Source organism: Panthera pardus, unplaced genomic scaffold (assembly GCF_024362965.1).
Source record: "Panthera pardus isolate Hobbes unplaced genomic scaffold, ASM2436296v1 HiC_scaffold_23, whole genome shotgun sequence".
NCBI lineage: Eukaryota > Metazoa > Chordata > Mammalia > Carnivora > Felidae > Panthera > Panthera pardus.
Window position 1 is genome coordinate 3,984,988 of NW_026526799.1, and position 16,992 is coordinate 4,001,979.

At 51.7% G+C, this 16,992-nt stretch overlaps 1 protein-coding gene across 3 annotated transcripts in view; it reads left to right on the plus strand.

Moving 5' to 3' along the window:
• Nucleotides 1–16,992, plus strand: part of HOMER2 (homer scaffold protein 2) — a 93,654-nt gene that overhangs the window by 21,405 nt on the left and 55,257 nt on the right. Inside the window, exon 1 of one of the 3 annotated variants that reach the window (XM_053888639.1) lies at nt 2,077–2,268. The exons of the other annotated variants lie outside the window; for them this stretch is intronic. The gene's annotated coding sequence lies outside the window, so the exon portion shown is untranslated. Of the gene's footprint in view, nt 1–2,076; nt 2,269–16,992 lie in introns of those variants that run through there. 3 annotated transcript variants of the gene reach the window in all.

Consider the following 16,992-nt stretch of genomic DNA (forward strand, 5'->3'; position numbering starts at 1 on the left):
AAGTGGATGTTGAGTAATTACAAAACGGTTCATTATAATTCATTAATTCAACAAGTATTTGTTTAGTGTCTATATTTGCACTAAGAGCTGTTCACTTATTGAGGATATCGGTAACCAGACAGACGAGGAACCCTGTCTTCATGAAGCTCATGTTTGAACGACACATACAATAAGTTAAAATAGAACAAATAGGGGCGCCTGGGTGGCTCGGTTGGTTGAGCGCCCAACTCTTGATTTCGGCTCAGGTCTCGATCTCACAGTTCGTGAGTTTGAGCCCCACATGCTTTGGATTCTCTTTCCCTCTCTTCTCTGTCCCTCCCCTGCTCATTTGCTCTTTCTCTCTCTCTCTCTCTCAAAATAAATAAACTTTAAGAAATGAGTAAAATATAACAAGTAAATTTTGTGGTGTAAGGAAGGAATACTTTTCCTCTCTTCCTTTTCAGATTCTTCGCTGGTCTAATAATTTAAATGGACATAAAACAGATTAAGAAGAGAAAATGTTAACTATGTATGGGAGCCCCAAAGATACGGGGCTCGAAGAAGTGACCAAAGCAGGCAGCCTTTTCACCTTTTAGACAAAGAACCAATAAACTTGGGCAGAATTGAGGAGACAGGTTTGAGCTTGGTGTGCTGGATGAGTGAAGAAGTAACAGTTTGGTTACACAGCCTTCGAGCCTTGGATTTCCTGTCTCTGGTGATAAGGATGCCCTCCGTCCTCCTGGTCCAGGAAGGACATCTTCACATGGGAGATTCACCTCCTGCTTTTAGGGAGACAGAGAAGACTCAGATTATCCTTCTTGAACCTGATGTTTCTAAAGTAACTTTAGGGGCACGTGGGTGGCTCAGTCGGTTGAGCATCCGACTTGTGATTTCGGCTGAGGTCATGATCTCACTGTTCATGAGTTCAAGCCCCGCATCAGGGTCTGGGCTGACAGTGTGGAGCCTGCTTGGGATTCTCTCTCTCTCTCTCTCTCTCTCTCTCTCTCTCTCTCTCTCTCCCTCCCTCCCTCCCTCCCTCCCTCCCTCTCTCTCTGCCTGCCCCTCCTCCCCTAAAATAAATAAATAAACTTAAAAAAAAATAAAGTGACCTTAGTTAAAAATAACAAGTATGCCAAAGTGTTGTATTTGGGGGTGGCAGGTGTTAAGTGCCTTGGGAAACCAGTGGGTAAAGATGACTGGAAGTATGATAGGCTGGGCTGGAGGGGGTGTCTGCTTGCAGAGGGAGAGGCAGGTAATGAAGATTCTGGATAGGCTGGAATTACAAATACTGGGCAGGTTATGACTGAGGGTTGCAGGGCTGAGGGGAGAGAAAAGGTGGGGGGAGGCTCATCTGTGTGTGTGTATTGAAATGACTGAGAAGGCTGGGTCATGTAAGACAGAGGGATGAGGCCTAGGAGCTAAAATCATGGAGAAGTGAGGGAGTGACACGGGGGTTGCTGATTGGCTGTGCTGAGGGGTGGTGGACTGGGAGGGGTAGGGGGTAGGGTGGACGGGGAGGGATAGGGTGGTAAGTGAGAAGGGGTAGGGTGGTGGCTGGGGAGGGGGAGGGGGTAGGGGCGGATAGGGAGGGGGAGAGGGTAGGGGGGTGGGTGGGGAGGGGTAGAGTGGTGGACTGGGAGGGGTAGTGGATGACAGCCGGAAGAGGAGAGATTGAAAGCTGGGGAGTTTTGGGGGGAGGGAAAAGGTGTCTGGAGGGGCAGCGAGGAAAACAGTGGTCCGGCCGGGGGCAGTGCTCAGAGGGGGAGTTACAGGGCCGGCAGTCGGGGTCTGGGGGCTGCTGTGATACAGTATTTTATTATAAATATGTATTTGGTCGTCTTCCCATCCCTGGCACAGAGCTCCTAAAACCTTTGGAATTTCCCGGAGCTGAGAGCCAGAAAGGTGTCTTTTGTTATGTTACCGAGGTGGCTTTTGGAAAGGTCCTGAGGAAGGCAGCTGGGGGGGAGGGGGAGGGGGTGAGCCAGCCCTGTGGTGACGCGGTTGGAACTTTCAGTCCCCGCCCCCTTCGAGGAGTGGACCTGGCTGGAGTCTGCATCAGCTGGCAGTGGCCAGTGATGTCATCAACTATGCCCACATAATGAAGCCTCCATGAAACTCCAAAAGGGTGGCTGGGAGGGCTGCTGGGTTGGTGAACACATGGAGATTTGGGGATTGTGGTGCACCGAGAGGGCGTGGAGACTCTGCACCCTGTCCCCACAACGTGCCCCATGAGTCACTTCCGTCTGGCCGTTCCTGAATGACATCCTTCCAGAACGAGCTGGTGATCTAGTGAGTACAAAGTTTCTCTGAGTTCTGTGAGCCGCTCTAGCAGATTGATGAGCCCAAGAAGGGGGTGTGGGAACCTCCTAGGTACAGCTGGTAAGTCAGGAGCACAGGTGACAGCCTGGACTTGCAGTTGGCGGCAGAAGTAGGAGCGAGGGGCCGGTCACGTGGGCTGAGCCCTTCCCCCGTGGGGTCTGAGACTGTCTGCAGGTAGACCGTGTCAGAACTGAGGTGGATTGTAGGACACCCAGCTGGTTGTCTCAGAGAACTGCTCGGTGGTGGTGGTGGGGGGGGGCGGGAACCACACATTAGGCAGCATCTTAGCTTGCCCGAGGAAGTGCCATTTGAGAGGGTGGCAGGTGGGAAGGTGTGGTCCAGGGACAGCCAGGAGGGAGTAGGTACTTTCAGGGCCGCACTCAGAAGGAGGCCTGCCTCACGTTGGCGCCGGGGGTGGGGGGGGGGGGGTGCATGGAGCTTGGGAGAAAAGGAGGTTTCCCAGGGTATTTGTTTAGTGCTGTGGGAAGAAAAGATCTGTTTTGGTATTTGGAGGCTGCAGAGAGACCCTGGGGGGCCCAAGGGAGGTTTTCTGTAGCCACCCAGGAGGCGGGCTGTATTGAAATGACAGGTGAGCCCCACCTTGCTGATCTGGGGGTTGGTTGATCAACATGGTCCAGACGGGCCTCAAAGGCACCTTTCGGGTCTGTGAGCCCTTGGTCAGGAACTGGAGCTCAGACAGAATTTTCTGGACTCTCTGCTGCCTACTGGGACTTGGGGAAGGGCTGTGGGGATGCTGCAGGAAGGCAGCCTATGTGAGAGACAGATAAGCATGAGTCTGTTTGCTCAGGGACCTGCCGAGTTCCTCAAGAGCGTCTCAGCCTGACCGTGGTGATGGGGAGAGGGGAGAGTGGCCGGGCCATCTAGGGAGGGGGTCAGTGGAGCACGGGTGTGGGACATCACTGGGAACACGCAGAATAGACTGGCATGAAGGGTGCCTGAAGCCCTGTGTGTTGGGCTCAGGCAGTTTAGGTGACTGTCACTTAATGACTATGGCATTGGGCAGGTTACTGTATCGTGCCCCCCTTTCTGTTTTCCTCTGTAAAATGAGCAGTCAGATGCTGATTTCTCAAGGTTGGTGGGAAAATCAGGTGAGCTATGACGTCAGTGCCCAGCAGGATCAAGGCACACAGTGGGAGACGGCACCTGCTAAAGCCTCCGGAAGTACCTCCAGGAGATTCTGCTGAGACGGGAGGGGAGGATCGAGGCATTGCTGTGTGACCATGGAAAGGTATTTCCACCTGAAAAAACACACAGAGGAGGGGAGCATGAATTTCACTCGAGATGTGAATGTGCACACAAACCCGCACATCTGAGAATGCAAGCTTGATGCAGAGCACTTGGAGAAGATAAAAATGAAGTGGGGAGAAGTCTACACACAGCCATCTGGCCCTTTGGAGGAGACGGGCGACGTGTCCTTGGTGCAAGGGAACAGGCACGGGCTGTTCTGGGGCCAGACTCTGGGCCGCACACACGGGCCCCAGCTGGCTGGCACCTGCCGGCTGCCTCATTCTGCTAAAAGCCGAGCATCAGACCTTTTCTGAAAGAGCGAAGAAACCAGAGAAGACCCAGTTCTGTAGTCCCACATTGGGTGGGTTATAACCTGGAGCCCACACACAGCAACCAGAGCGTTCCACAGAGTGACGGGGGACACGACATGCTTCTGTTAGGCATTTATTTCTGCCTGTTGCAGACCTACCGGGACTCTGGACGTTTTCCTTCCAAACCTGAAGAAATAGGACGTATTTGCTGGGTGCTTGCTCCTGTCCTCTCTTGTTCTCTCTTTCTCTCTCTCTCCTCTGCTCTCTCTTCTTCTTCTTTTTTTTTTTTAATGTTTATTTTTGAGAGAGAGAGAGAGAGGGGCAGAGAGAGAGAGACAGAATCCCAAGCAGGCTCCAGGCTCTGAGCTATCAGCACAGAGCCCGATGCGGGGCTTGAACCCACAGACCACGAGATCATGACCTGAGCTGAAGTCAGACACTCAACCGACTGAGCCACCCAGGCGGCCCTCTCTCTCCTTTGTCGAGACACGTTTACTGCTGCCAGGTTCTGGCTGTGACACGGCACAGAAGATGTGGTCAGTGGCCATCGAGCCCACGCTGGCAGAGTCGTGCTTTCAGGCCAGGCAGGGCACATTGGAAGAGGTCACCTGTGCCGCACACTGGGGATTAGGGAGGAGGTTGCCGGTAGGGAAGCCCTATGCTGGGCCTCCAGCTGCCCTGTGCAGCCTGGAGCTGGGGCGGTCGATGCGACTCAGGCCCACGTGTGTGCGCGTGCCTGGGAGGAGAGCGTAACCTGCCAGGTCTGCTGTAGAGAGAGTTTCCACTGCTGTCCAGCAAGGACCTGCCTTCCTACCCTGTGGAAGTGCCAGGATCCCGCCAGCTGGCAGCTCGTCCCCCGGGCCCTCTGCTACTTGAGTTCACTCAAAGCTCCTGGCTTCAACTTTGAGCTCTTCCTCTGTCAAGGCCCTGCGGGGCCTTTGGAAATGAAGACCGATCCCTGCTCAAGGGGGCTCCTCCCCCAGTCTGGGGGGTATGGCACACGACTAGGTCCCCCCCAAACGAGACAGAGTGGGAGGGTGCAGAGAGCTGGGCTCCGGGGAGAGAACGCGGTCTGGTGGTGGAACCAGGTGCTTCAGATGGAAGAGGGGACTGGTTTGCACTTTGTCTTGATGGATGAGAGGATTCTGACCGGTGGGGGGGTGGACACACACGAGAGGCATCGCCTGAAGGCACGGGGACTTCTGTCAAGCCTGGAGGTTGGGTACAGGGATCGCCGGGGAGGAGACCACAAAGTCAGGTGGAGACAAAGGCTGGTGAGGATTCGAATTCCAGCTCCGGGGGCTGCCTTCAGAGCCTGTTGGTGAATAGCTGGCCAGGGTGGACGCCTGTGGTTGGTTTGAATGGGATGCGGCCCACACGGCGTAGTACAAGGGGATCCGGCACAAAAACGGCTGCCTTCATTCGTGGGTCATTGTTTGAGGTCTACAAGGGCTGACTTTCCGTGGACCGCGGCCTCTCGCTCCTTCCGAGCCCGCATATGCCTCGCGTTGTAAGGCACTGTGGGCGCAGACTATTTCTGTGCTCCTTCAAACGCCCGTGTTTATTTTTAAACTCGGGCCTTTGTGAAACAGGGATGTATCCTGCGGGCTTTGCTTTTGAGTAAAAAGGTTCTCTTGGACTGATGGAACCAGAAAAGATGTGCTGATTTAAAGCTGTCCAGTCTTTTCATTTAACGCCTCCACGCATGCATCCGGCATTAGAGGGAAGGCCACCGAGGCACTTTGCTGGTTTAAAAGAAAAAATCCTGGAAAGAGGAAGCTCGCGTGCCGTTTCCCGCTTCCTCCACATGCCCCGGCAGATCTGCACCTTGAGCAGCGGAGCTCGGACAGGGAGGAGGTCGGACAAGGTGGGCTGTGAGTCTGAACCCTGCTGTACCGCCACCACCCCTCCCCCCCCCCGCCCCACTCAGCTCCCACCAAGAGGAGTCAAGGACGAGGGGCTTAGAATAGAATGTCTGTTATCTCTTCAGCATATGCAAGTTGTAACTGAAAAATTAACACGAGAGTAACTCAGCGTCCAGGATGGGAGATTCAGCACACGCGACTTCCCTCCGCCTTCCCTCCGCAGAACCCATTAAAATGATAATAAAACGATTACTAGCAGCATAATCCTACGGCAGGGAACTGCAGGGAATTAGCAGGAGCTGAGAGATTGCAGCACATTTCCGGATGATAGAAAGCAGGCGGGGGAATGGTAATGCCAACAGTGTGTCAGAGGAGCCTGAGTACGGGGGCAGGGGCTGGGGGGGTTGGGGGGTGGGCCGGGGGGCCAGTCCGCCCTGAGGACTCCAGAGGGCCTCTTGACCAAGCCCACAGGTCCAGCCCAGGGCAGGAACGGGAAGTCGTGCTAAAAGCTGGAACTTTAACACTTTTTTTTAAATGTTTATTTTTTGAAAGAGAGCACAAGCAGGGGAGGTTCAGAGAGGGAGGGAGACACAGAATCCGAAGCAGGCTCCAGGCTCCGAGCTGTCAGCGTGGAGCCCGATGTGGGACTTGAACTCATGAACCCTGAGATCATGACCTGAGCTAAAGTCAGATGCTCAACGGACTGAGCCACCCAGGCAGCCCTGGAACTTTCCTTGGCACTCCTATAGACACTGTGTTTAGTAGGAGAGAATGAGCGTGCTTACTGGCAGAGTCCAGGCTGGGAGTGCGGGCTGGTTGGTGTTGTGGGAGTGAAGTCTGCGCTGGTCTGGCGTGGCCCTGGGGCAGGTGGATGGTGTTCCAAGCCCTGGTACTAGGGGTGACCAGCTGGGGCGAGCATGTGGAGTGCCAGAGAGCATCAAGGAGTCAGGAGTCAGGAAGAGCCAGTGAAATAAACTTCTCATCAGATAGAATGGAGGCAGGATACTAGTAAGGCTTTGAGCGAAAAGCATGTGTTAACGATTGAAAACAAAAATTTCATATCCGGTGTGGTCGACTGAAAAACGCCCCCCCCCCCCCGCTCCCCGCCCCCGGTAGATACTCCATCCCAGTCTCTGCAACCTGTAGATGTGACCACGTATGATAAAAGGGTCTTTGCGGATGGGATCAAAGTAGGGTCTTGAGATGGGGAATTATTTGGAGATGCTAAGCTGAGGGCTTTGAGCCTGGAGGAGGGTGGACATTGGTCCTTCCCCAGAGCCTCTGTGGGGAGCACGGCCCTCCTGGCATTGTAGTTGTAGCCCGGAGACATTGACTGTGGCCTTCTGGCCTCTTCACTGTGAGAAAATAGGGTCCTGTTGTTTAAAGCCACCAAGTTTGATTTGTTGCAGTGGCCCTAGGGAACTGACACACCTTGCCAAACCAGTCAGGTATAAAGGCAGTTACATTTAAAAAAAAAAAAAAAAAATTTAACATTTATTTATTTTTGAGACAGAGAGAGACAGAGCATGAACGGGGGAGGGGCAGAGAGAGAGGGAGACACAGAATCGGAAGCAGGCTCCAGGCTCTGAGGCGTCAGCCCAGAGCCAGACGCGGGGCTCGAACTCACGGACCGCGAGATCGTGACCTGAGCTGAAGTCGGACGCTCAACCGACTGAGCCACCCAGGCGCCCCTTACATTTTTTTTTTAGTTTATGTTTTGAGAGAGAGAGACAGAGTGTGAGCAAGGGAGGGGCAGAGAGAGAGGGAGACACAGAATCCAAGGGAGGCTACAGGCCCTGAGCTGTCAGCACAGAGCCCGACGTGGGGCTCGAACTCACAAACCGCGAGATCACAACCTGAGCCAAAGTCGGACGCTTAAACCACCTGAGCCACCCAGGTGCCCCATAAAGACAGTTACAGATGTGCAGGTCCTTAAGGTTGCTTCCCACTCATTTTGAGTGTCCACACCAGCAAAACAAGGGTGAAAACAACCCTGAAGGAGGCAGTGGGAGGCAGAGAGATTTGGTGGCTTCCAGGAGTCCAGAGAAAAGAACTCCCAGACAGACGGCTGTCAGCGGGCCTCCACAGCACCTGGTGCAAGTTAGAACTGAGAGTCGTTGGTTCCAAGAATAATATCTTCAGGACAGACACTGAAATGGATTCCAGACGATGGACAGAACGCACAAGAAGCTGGAAGACAGTAGGGTTGTGGGGGATGGCCTATGTTTCTTTCTCTCAGTAGGAAAAAGAAGGCAACAGAAAACCCCACAAAAAAATAAAAGCAGTCACCAGCATGTCTTATTCCAAATATGAGGCACACTAAGATATTGCCTGCTTTTATTAAAAAAAAATTTTTTTTAAGTAAACTCTATGCCCAACACGGGCTTGAACTCACAACTCCAAGATCAAGAGTCGCATGCTCTACCCACTGAGCCAGCCAGGCGCCCCTATACTGCCTGTGTTTTGAATGGTTGGGAGAGCATGAACAAGCTTCTCTTTGACCTTGATTTTGGGAGCTTTTTTTCTTTGAGGAGCACTTGGCTGTTGACATTGGAACTGTACAGGAAGAAATATGAGCCTAGCACATTTCTTGGCTCTGCAGGGAACAATATTTGTATAGTCATAATGTTCTCTTTTTCAGGTGGTTACACCGTACTCTCATGTTAATTTATTGACTTAACGCTTCCGGGTACTGGCCGTTCCATATAACTTCTGGTTGACCTTTTTGTAAATAAGGCTGGAATCTGAGGTCCACTCGACCCATGGAGCCTCTTTGCTGGAAGAGTTGGAGAACTGAATTGTTACCCTAGGAATGTATCATCATGCATGGGGAGGGCAGAGGCCTCCCGTGCAAGAGTGGTGGCCCAGTGCTGAAGGGAGGGTGGCTCCTTACTGTGCTGGGCACCAGGCCAGCCACCGAACGTGCCCGTGGGCCTCCTGATCCTGTATTGCCGAGAGCGGCCTGGTGCTTTCCGGAGCAGGGGCCTGTGGGCGGGAAGGAATGTTGGGGGGCGCTTGGGGGCTGTCTTGTGGGTCTGTGGGTCTGGTACAGATGGGAGAGACCTGAGCTTATTTATGTACCGACAGAAAGGATCCAGACACAGAAAGATGCTATTCTCATCAAGTTTGGCGTTTCCCAGTCTTTTTCCACGTCACGGACACATGGCATGTATCTGAATGGCACACGGGTAAAAGGGCGAGACCAGTCATGGTCAGAAGTGACCCCCGGGCATTGCAGTTGTCCCAGGCTCAGCTCTGCACCCGGAGGCTCGAGGAGATCTCCTTGTCAACAGGCTCTTTGCTCTCAGCCCAAGGACAGGCGAAAGGCGCTCCTTTCTTCAGATACCTTCTGCATACCTGCCGTGTGGCAGCTACTGGACGCACGTAGGCAGGTGTTTCGTGACCACCCGGAGATGGACGCCCTCGGGATCGTACGCTGCACGGTCATTTGCAAGCCGGCTCAGCGCAGCCGCGGCCCGTTTGAGGACACTGCTCGCAAGGAGGCTGAGGGCCCCGGCTGCGGGGTGCAGCAGGTCCCCGGGTCTCTGGCTTGCCGGGTGGGAGTCCCTGAACAGGGCTGCCAGGAGAGCGGCTGGCAGGAGAGATGCAGGCAGAGATCAGCCGAGGCACCTGGGCCGCAGGTACAGATGCCTCTCGATGCCCTGGAAGTGAGCGTGTGGAAACAGTCCCTGGAGAAGAACTGGGAAGGAGCAAGCCCCCTGCTAAGGGGGGCCTGGTACTCGAGTAGTAAACGGAAACGAGGCTGGGGTGGGAGGGGAATCTGAGTGCCCCAACGAGATCGCGCTGCCCTACAGGGTCCCTGGCAGACACCTCTGGTGGCCACACCTGAGTCCCAGTACCCGTACCCTCGGGTGTCGGCTTTCTGTGCTCTGTGCTCGCCTGGAGTGGGCGCGGTGAGCGCGGTGGGGGAGGGTGGTACCGCATTCATGTCGTGTCCCCCGGGCCAACTGTTGGATCTTTGAAGGGCTCTATGAGCGCAGTGGAGTGGACGTGTGGGCGACGCGGGCTCCAACAGCCCTGCCAGCTCCCGGCCCCCTGGGTTTTCTTTGGGGGTTCTCCACGATACCCGCAGGGAGGGTGGTGCACCTGTCCTGCAGGCTGGCTCCCTCCTGCAGAGCTTTGTCCTCAGCAGCTGTCCCAGGGCTGACCCCAGGGACCAGAAGAGGCCTGTTTTGGAGCCCCACCCCTGTCATTTTGAACCAGACAAGCTGGTTTACACTTTTGCCCTTGACGATTGTGGGACATAACGGGTTTTGCCTTGCTGGACACGAGTGATAGAATTTCCACGTCGCATCAAAGCCAAAGAATGTAGTTTAGCAAATATTTTGGATCTGCCACACGCGTGGGACTGCAGCAAAGCAAGGGCGGGTGGGGGGAGGTGCCCTGTTCCTGTGTATCCATGTGTCCGAGTAAGCTCCTGCGGCTCTAGAACAATGGGTTTATTTTTATTTTCTAGATTTTCTTCCAAGACATCTAGTGCTTCAGCCTTGTAGTTAAGTTCCGAAGGTGTCACTTTCTCCCGTGTGTGTGCACACACGGGGGCCTTGTTACTGCCCCCAAGGGACAGATCCACCCTACCCCTACTGCCCCTCCCCCTTCACCCACCCCACCCCTCCCCAGTCCCTTTCCCCTCTCCCTCCTCCTACCCCCACTGCCCCTCCCTCTTCCCCCTTCCCCCCCACTGTCCCTCCCCCCCACTGCCCCTCCCCTTCCCCACAACCCTTCCCCTAGTCCCCTCCCCCTCCCCTTCCATTCCCCTTTCCCCCCCCACCCCTCCTCCCCACTGCTTGCACCCCCTGGGTGCACCTTCAGTGTCCTTGGGCACAAAGGGAAGTGGCTGTCCAGCCATTCCCGCCCGGGGGCCTGGGAGAGCAGGGACAGGTGTCCCCACGTCTCATTATTTCCCCGAGACAAAGGGCAACTGTTCAGCCCTTCCCACCGCTGGAGCTGGTAACTAATGTACCTTGTCTTTGGCTGGAATCCTATCAATCCTTGAGGCCACCTTGGTGAAATCCTGCTGATTAGAAAGCTATTTGGCAGTTTTATGTGACTTTGATCAATAAGGATAAGAGAAAACAGATTTTTCTTTCATAAATACTGCCTGGAAGGCCAAAATCTTTCAATAGATGAGGTCCACGGGGAAGATACAAATAATAAATGAGTACTTCCTGGTCACGAGGTTGGAAACCAGTGAGTTAACTGTGAGGTAGAATCAAGCCCAAATAATAACGAAAAAATGAGGGCTCTGGCTTTTTCTAAAGCAGCCCATGGTTTGGGAGATACTCAGCCAAACGCCTGGGGGCTCAGAGGGCACCATGGGGGCTCAGTTCCCTTGGTGCCAAATTCCCAACCAGCTTCTGTCATCTCTGTCCCCTTGCTATCTAAACTTCTTTAAAAACCACTTTGTTGGTGGGGCGCCTGAGTGGCTCAGTCTGTTAAGCGTCCGACTCTGGACTTCGTCTCAGGTCATGATCTCATGGTTTGTGAGTTCAAGCCCTAAGTTAGACTCTGTGTGGTGCAGAGCCTGCTTGGGATTCATTCATTCATTCATTCATTCATTCATTCATTCTCTCTCTCTTCTCTCTCTCCCCCCTTCTCTCTCTGCCCCTCCCCGGGTCATGCTCCCTCCCCCGCCCCTGTAAATAAACTTAAACCAACCCCTTCACTGAGGTATCATTGACCTGCAAGAAACTGTACATATTTAATGTATACAACTTAATGAGCCTGGAGATACATACACACCATGGAACTGTCACCACTATCTGTGCCATAAATATTTCCCTTCCTTCCAAAAACTTCTTCCTTCTTCATCATCATCATCCTTATTTGTGTGTGTGTGTGTGTGTGTGTGTGTGTGTGCGCGCGCACGCACACTAAGAAGTTACCGTAAGTCTACCCTCTTTGCAAATTTCCAAGGACACAATGTCATATTGTTAACCACAGGCACCGTGCTGTAGAAAGTTCTTGCCTGGCTCCATCTGTCAGCTGGTGCTGGGGCCCTCTCACACCTGTCTTATTTGGTCCACGTGGTTGTACATTTGACCTTTGGCTGGGGAAGCAAGAGACACCATTTCACATTTCGTGCAGTCAACAAACCTGTTCTCTGTCCTGCCAGAGAACACTCCAGATGCATGGTCACCGTGCCACAGTCTTTATCCTGTGCACACAGGTGCTCCAAACACAGACAGGTAGGAGCTCCCTGGATTCTGAGGCAGTGGCCATGACTTGTTTCCCGGGAGTATTCTTAGTGCCCAGCCCAGCCCTCTTACGTAGCTTTAGAGTAAATATTTGTTAAGTAAATATGTATTTATATTAGTATTCGTGTTTGTAAGAATGGGAGCACAGTACGATGCTGTTTTGTGACCTTGTCTTTTCTCTCAATACTGTGTCCTTAACATCCACAGTCCTAGTATTGGCTAGCTTTTGTGGGAGTCCTGGAACCTATAAGGTTGTTGGGGTTTTTTCCTTAATTTTCTTTTCTTTCTTTCTTTCTTTCTTTCTTTCTTTCTTTCTTTCTTTCTTTCTTTCTTCCTTCCTTCCTTCCTTCCTTCCTTCCTTCCTTCCTTCCTTCTTTCCTTCCTTTCTCTTTCTTTCTTCCTTCCTTCCTTTCTTTCTTTCTTTCTTTCTTTCTTTCTTTCTTTCTTTTGTTCTTTCTTTCTTTCTTTCTTTCTTTCTTTCTTTCTCGTTGTTTGTTTTGTTTTCTCTGAAGCAAGAGATTTTGAGTGACATTCAAATCCTCCAAGGTCTAGATAGTTCTGTTCAGAAGGATCTGGGACTCTGCCACAGTTGATGGCCTCCTGATTTTGTAACTTCTGGGTGTAAATCATTGAACTGTGATGAAATAGAGAATGAATTATAATGGATAAAGAAAAAAGGAACATCTTTCCATCTTAGTAAGTAGGCACTTACAGCTTGTAAAGGTTGAATGGTATTTGTTGCATGGATATGTGGTTCTTTATTTAGCGAGTGCCTTGCTCTGGAGCCTGTGGATTATTTACGAGGTTTTTTGCATGTATGTGTGTTTATTTTCATTTTCTGTAGACAGCACTTCAGTGGCCGTCCTTTTGCCTGAGTATCTTTGCATACCCTCCTCCGTTGCCCCTGAGCAGATTCGTAGAAGCGAATGCTTGGCTTCTGGAGTGGACAGTTTTAAGGCTTGGGCTGCATGGTGATAAATTGCCTACCATCAAGTTATACGCAAAAGAGACAGATGCATTCCACTCTGACAGCCTGGATTTTTAACAAAATCTTTTATTATTTTTAAAATTTTTTAATAAGTTTATTATTTTTGAGAGAGCATGAGCACAAGCAGGGGAGGGGCAGAGAGAGAGAGAGAGAGAGGGAGACACAGAATTCAAAGCAGGCTCCAGGCTCTGAGCTGCCAGCACAGAGCCCGATGTGGGGCTCCTTAACCATTTTTAGGTGTGCAGTTTGGGGGCGTGACACACATTCATTTTGCTACATGACCGTCACTACTGCCCATCTCAGAACTTTGCAGCCCGTGATTGATTTTTTTTCCCTATTCTTTCTAATTTGTAGCTGAAAGGCTCTCGTTTTCGTTCACTGTGCCTCTTTGACCGAGAAGGTGTAACTTGTTACCACGCGCTGTGGATGCATGTCTCTTCGGGTCGTCTTCGGTCCTCATCCGTGGCTCCGTGGAGCCATTCGATGCCGTGGGCCATCCCGCCTGGGACCTCTGTGCCCACAGGCGTCAGCCTTAGCCGCCTTCTTCGCTGCTTTCGTCTGTCCCTCTCTGCTTGCTCAGCTTCCGCGCTTCACCTGCCCGTCGGTGCGTGCTGTTCACAGTTTCCTCTGCGCCTTTGCGCGGTTCTCCACTCCCCCCCCCCCAGGGGCCGTGCCTCACACTCTGCGGTCATGGTAAAATAGGATAAAGTTCACCATTTTAACTATTTCTAAACGTATTTGCAATTCAGCGCCATCCAAAACATTCACCGTGCCCTGCGCCTGTCACTACCATCCGCCTCCAGGACTTTTTCATCTTCCCAGATAGAAATTCTGCCCCCAGTAAGCAGTAACTCCCCACCCCTCTCTCCTCCCAGCCCCTGGCACCCACCGTTCTACTTTCTCTCTTGATGAACTTGACTTTTTGATTCACATAAGTGGAATCATACAGTTTTGTTTTGTTTTGTTTTGAGAGAGAGAAAATGAGCAGGGGAGAGGGGCAGAGACAGGGAGAGAGAGAATCCCCAGCAGACTCCATACGCAGCAAGGAGCCCGATGTGGGGCTCGATCCCACCACCCTGGGATTATGACCTGCGCCGAAATCAAGTCAGATACTCAACCGAGCCACTGAGGCACCCCACAGTCTTTTAGCCTGTTGTGTCTCGCTTAGCATAACGTTTTCAGAACTCGTCTGTGTTGTAGCATGTGTCAGGACTGCGTCCCTTTTGTGTCTAAATACTGTTCCGTTATATGTTCATCCACTCATCTGGTTGTGGACACTGGGTTGCTTCTTCCTTTCGGCTGAAGCGAATAACGCTTCTGTGAACACTGGGGTACGAGGGTCTGTTGGAATCCCTGCTTTCAGTTCTCCTGCGTGTGTGCCTAGATGTGGAGTTGCTGGGTCCTGTGATAATTCTACCTTTAACTTTTTGGAGCAAACCTTTTTCCACGTGCTCTGCACACTTTGTGAATAAATGGTGAAAAAAGAGATGGCAGCTGAGACCTCCCAGGGCACCAGGCTGAGGGACTGTGCTGCACGGGGACCCTGAACGTGGGAGTCTGGACGAGGGGTCCAGGCAGGGGCGGGGGCAAGACCTGGTTCCTGAGGCTGCACAGCTTGGCTGTGTGATCGTCCGTCTGTCCTTAGTTTACTCTTTCGAGCAGTGGCTTCTGTGTCTCTAAGGAAGGTGGCCCCTGAGTGCTACTTGCTGGGATGAAATACCAGAAGCGAGGACAGTTGCCGAGATGAGGGGACGGGAGGGCTGTGTGCTCTGGGCTGTGGGTCCCCGCTTAGACTGTTGGGCCCTGCTGGCAGGCACCTTTGGCCAGGAGCAGCTGGGGCATTTCCAGCTGCAAAAGGGAGGTTCTAGAAGGATCTGGAGCTCTCCTCTCCTTGCGGCTCAAGCCTCCACACGATGGTCAGAGTAACTTAGAGGCAAAGTAAGAAAAGTGGAGGTGCTCCCTGAGCACTGGGTGCTTCTGTCAGTCTCCCTCCCCAGGGCACAGGGATATGCTGAGCTGTAACTCTGTCCAGGCCACTCCAGACCAGCAGAGAATGGCAGCACCGGAAGGGCATCTTCCTAGCCTTGAGATGAGGCCTCCCCGCCGTCTACAGGTTGGCCTGCGTGTCCCCAGGTTGCCTCATGGAAAAACCATTGGCTGCACTGTTTATTGAACTCCTTTCTTGGCACTCTCTAAACCCTGCCTCTCTGTGTTTTCCGTGTTTCTAAAAGCATGCAAAAAATTCTCCTGCTAATAAGAGACTTTGAAATAGGCAGTCTGGCTCCTTCCTTGGTCACCAGCAACCAAGAAAGGCAGTGGAGTAGGCACACCTCTGTCTCCTCGGGGTGGATGTCCATGAGTGTCCTTCTAGAATGTGCTAAGTATCTGTTAGCCTCTACTCCCACCCACTAGGATGACTGTAATCAAAAAGGCAATAACAGGTCGCCTGGGCGGCCCAGTGGTTCCATGTCTGACCGTTGATTTCGGTTTAGGTCATGATCTCACGGTTCTTGAGTGGGAGCCCCGTGTCGGGCTCCATTCTCTCAGCAGAAGGCTCTCTGAATTGCAAGCTCTCTGCTTGGAATTCTCTCTCTTCCCGTCTCTCTCTGCCCTTCCCCTGCTTGTGCTCCTTCTCTCTCTCTCAAATAAATAAATAAACTTAACAACAACAACAAAAACCATTTAAAAAAAACACCTCAAAAAGGCAGTAACAAGTGCTGGGCAGGAGGTGGACAAATCGGAACCCTCCTATGCTGCTGGGGGGGCCGCAGGATGGTGCGGCCTCTTGGAAGTCAGCCTGGCGGCTCCTCAAAGAGTTAAGCATAGCGTTACCCTGTGACCCAGCAGTTCCACTCCTAGATGCGTATGTACCCAGAGCCAAGAACACACATGCGCACGTAAACGTAGTACACAAGCAATTCCTAGCAGCATTATTTATAAGGGCCGAAAGGTGGAAACGATGCAAATGCACATTTGCATTTGCACCGATGAACGGGGAAACAAAATGTGTCCGTATCCATACAGCGGATGAACGTTCAGCCAAAAAGTGAAGTGTCGATGCATGCTACAATATGGGTGAACCTTGGAAACACTGTGCTCCGTGAAAAAAGCCACACACCGTATGATTGGATTTATATGAAATGTCCAGAACAGGCGAATCCATGGAGACAGAAAGTAGATGAGCGGTTGCCTGGGGCTGGGAGGAGGGACAATGGGAGAAGTGAGGACGGGATTTGGGGGGAGGGTGACGGAAATGCTCTGAAATGAAAGAGCGGTGATGCTGTACAATCCTGCGAATCAGCTAAGACCCCTGGAACTGTGCACAGGGGGAGTGTTATGGTGTCTGAATTACAACTCGATAACAGTAACGTAAAAACTATCCGTTTATATGAAATTTAAATTTAGCCAGAAATCCTGTATTGTGTGTGTGTATGTGTGTGTGCGTGCGTGCACGCACGTGCACGCACGCGCACACGTGTGCTTGCCAAATCTGGCACCTCTATAATTGTCACCTGTTTTTCTAGATACAGTTTTTTGTAATACGTAAAATATCTGATAGCCTGAGAGACCAATTGATAGTGTAAATGGAAACATCACAAATGTGCTTTTGAGGTATGTCTGCACCTTAATTTTATTTTTTTAATGTTTAATGTTTATTATTATGTTAAGAATAATGTTATTATTAATGCTTAATGTTATTTATTTTGAGAGATAGAGTCCGAGCCGGGGAGGGGCAGAGAGAGAGGGAAACACAGACCCTGAAGCAGATTCCAGGCTCTAAGCTGTCAGCACAGAGCCCGAGGCGGGGCTCGAACCCACAAACTGTGAGATCATGACCTGAGCTGAAGTTGGACGCTTAACTGACTGAGCCACCCAGGCGCCCAACCCCCCAGTTTTAATTTTATTTATTTGTTTGTTTGTTTATTTATTTTTAATTTTTTCTAATGTTTATTTATTTTTCTTTTTTTCTTTTTTATTTTCTTTTTTTATTTAAAAAATTTTTTTTAAACGTTTATTTATTTTTGAGACAGAGAGAGACAGAGCATGAACGGGGGAGGGTCAGA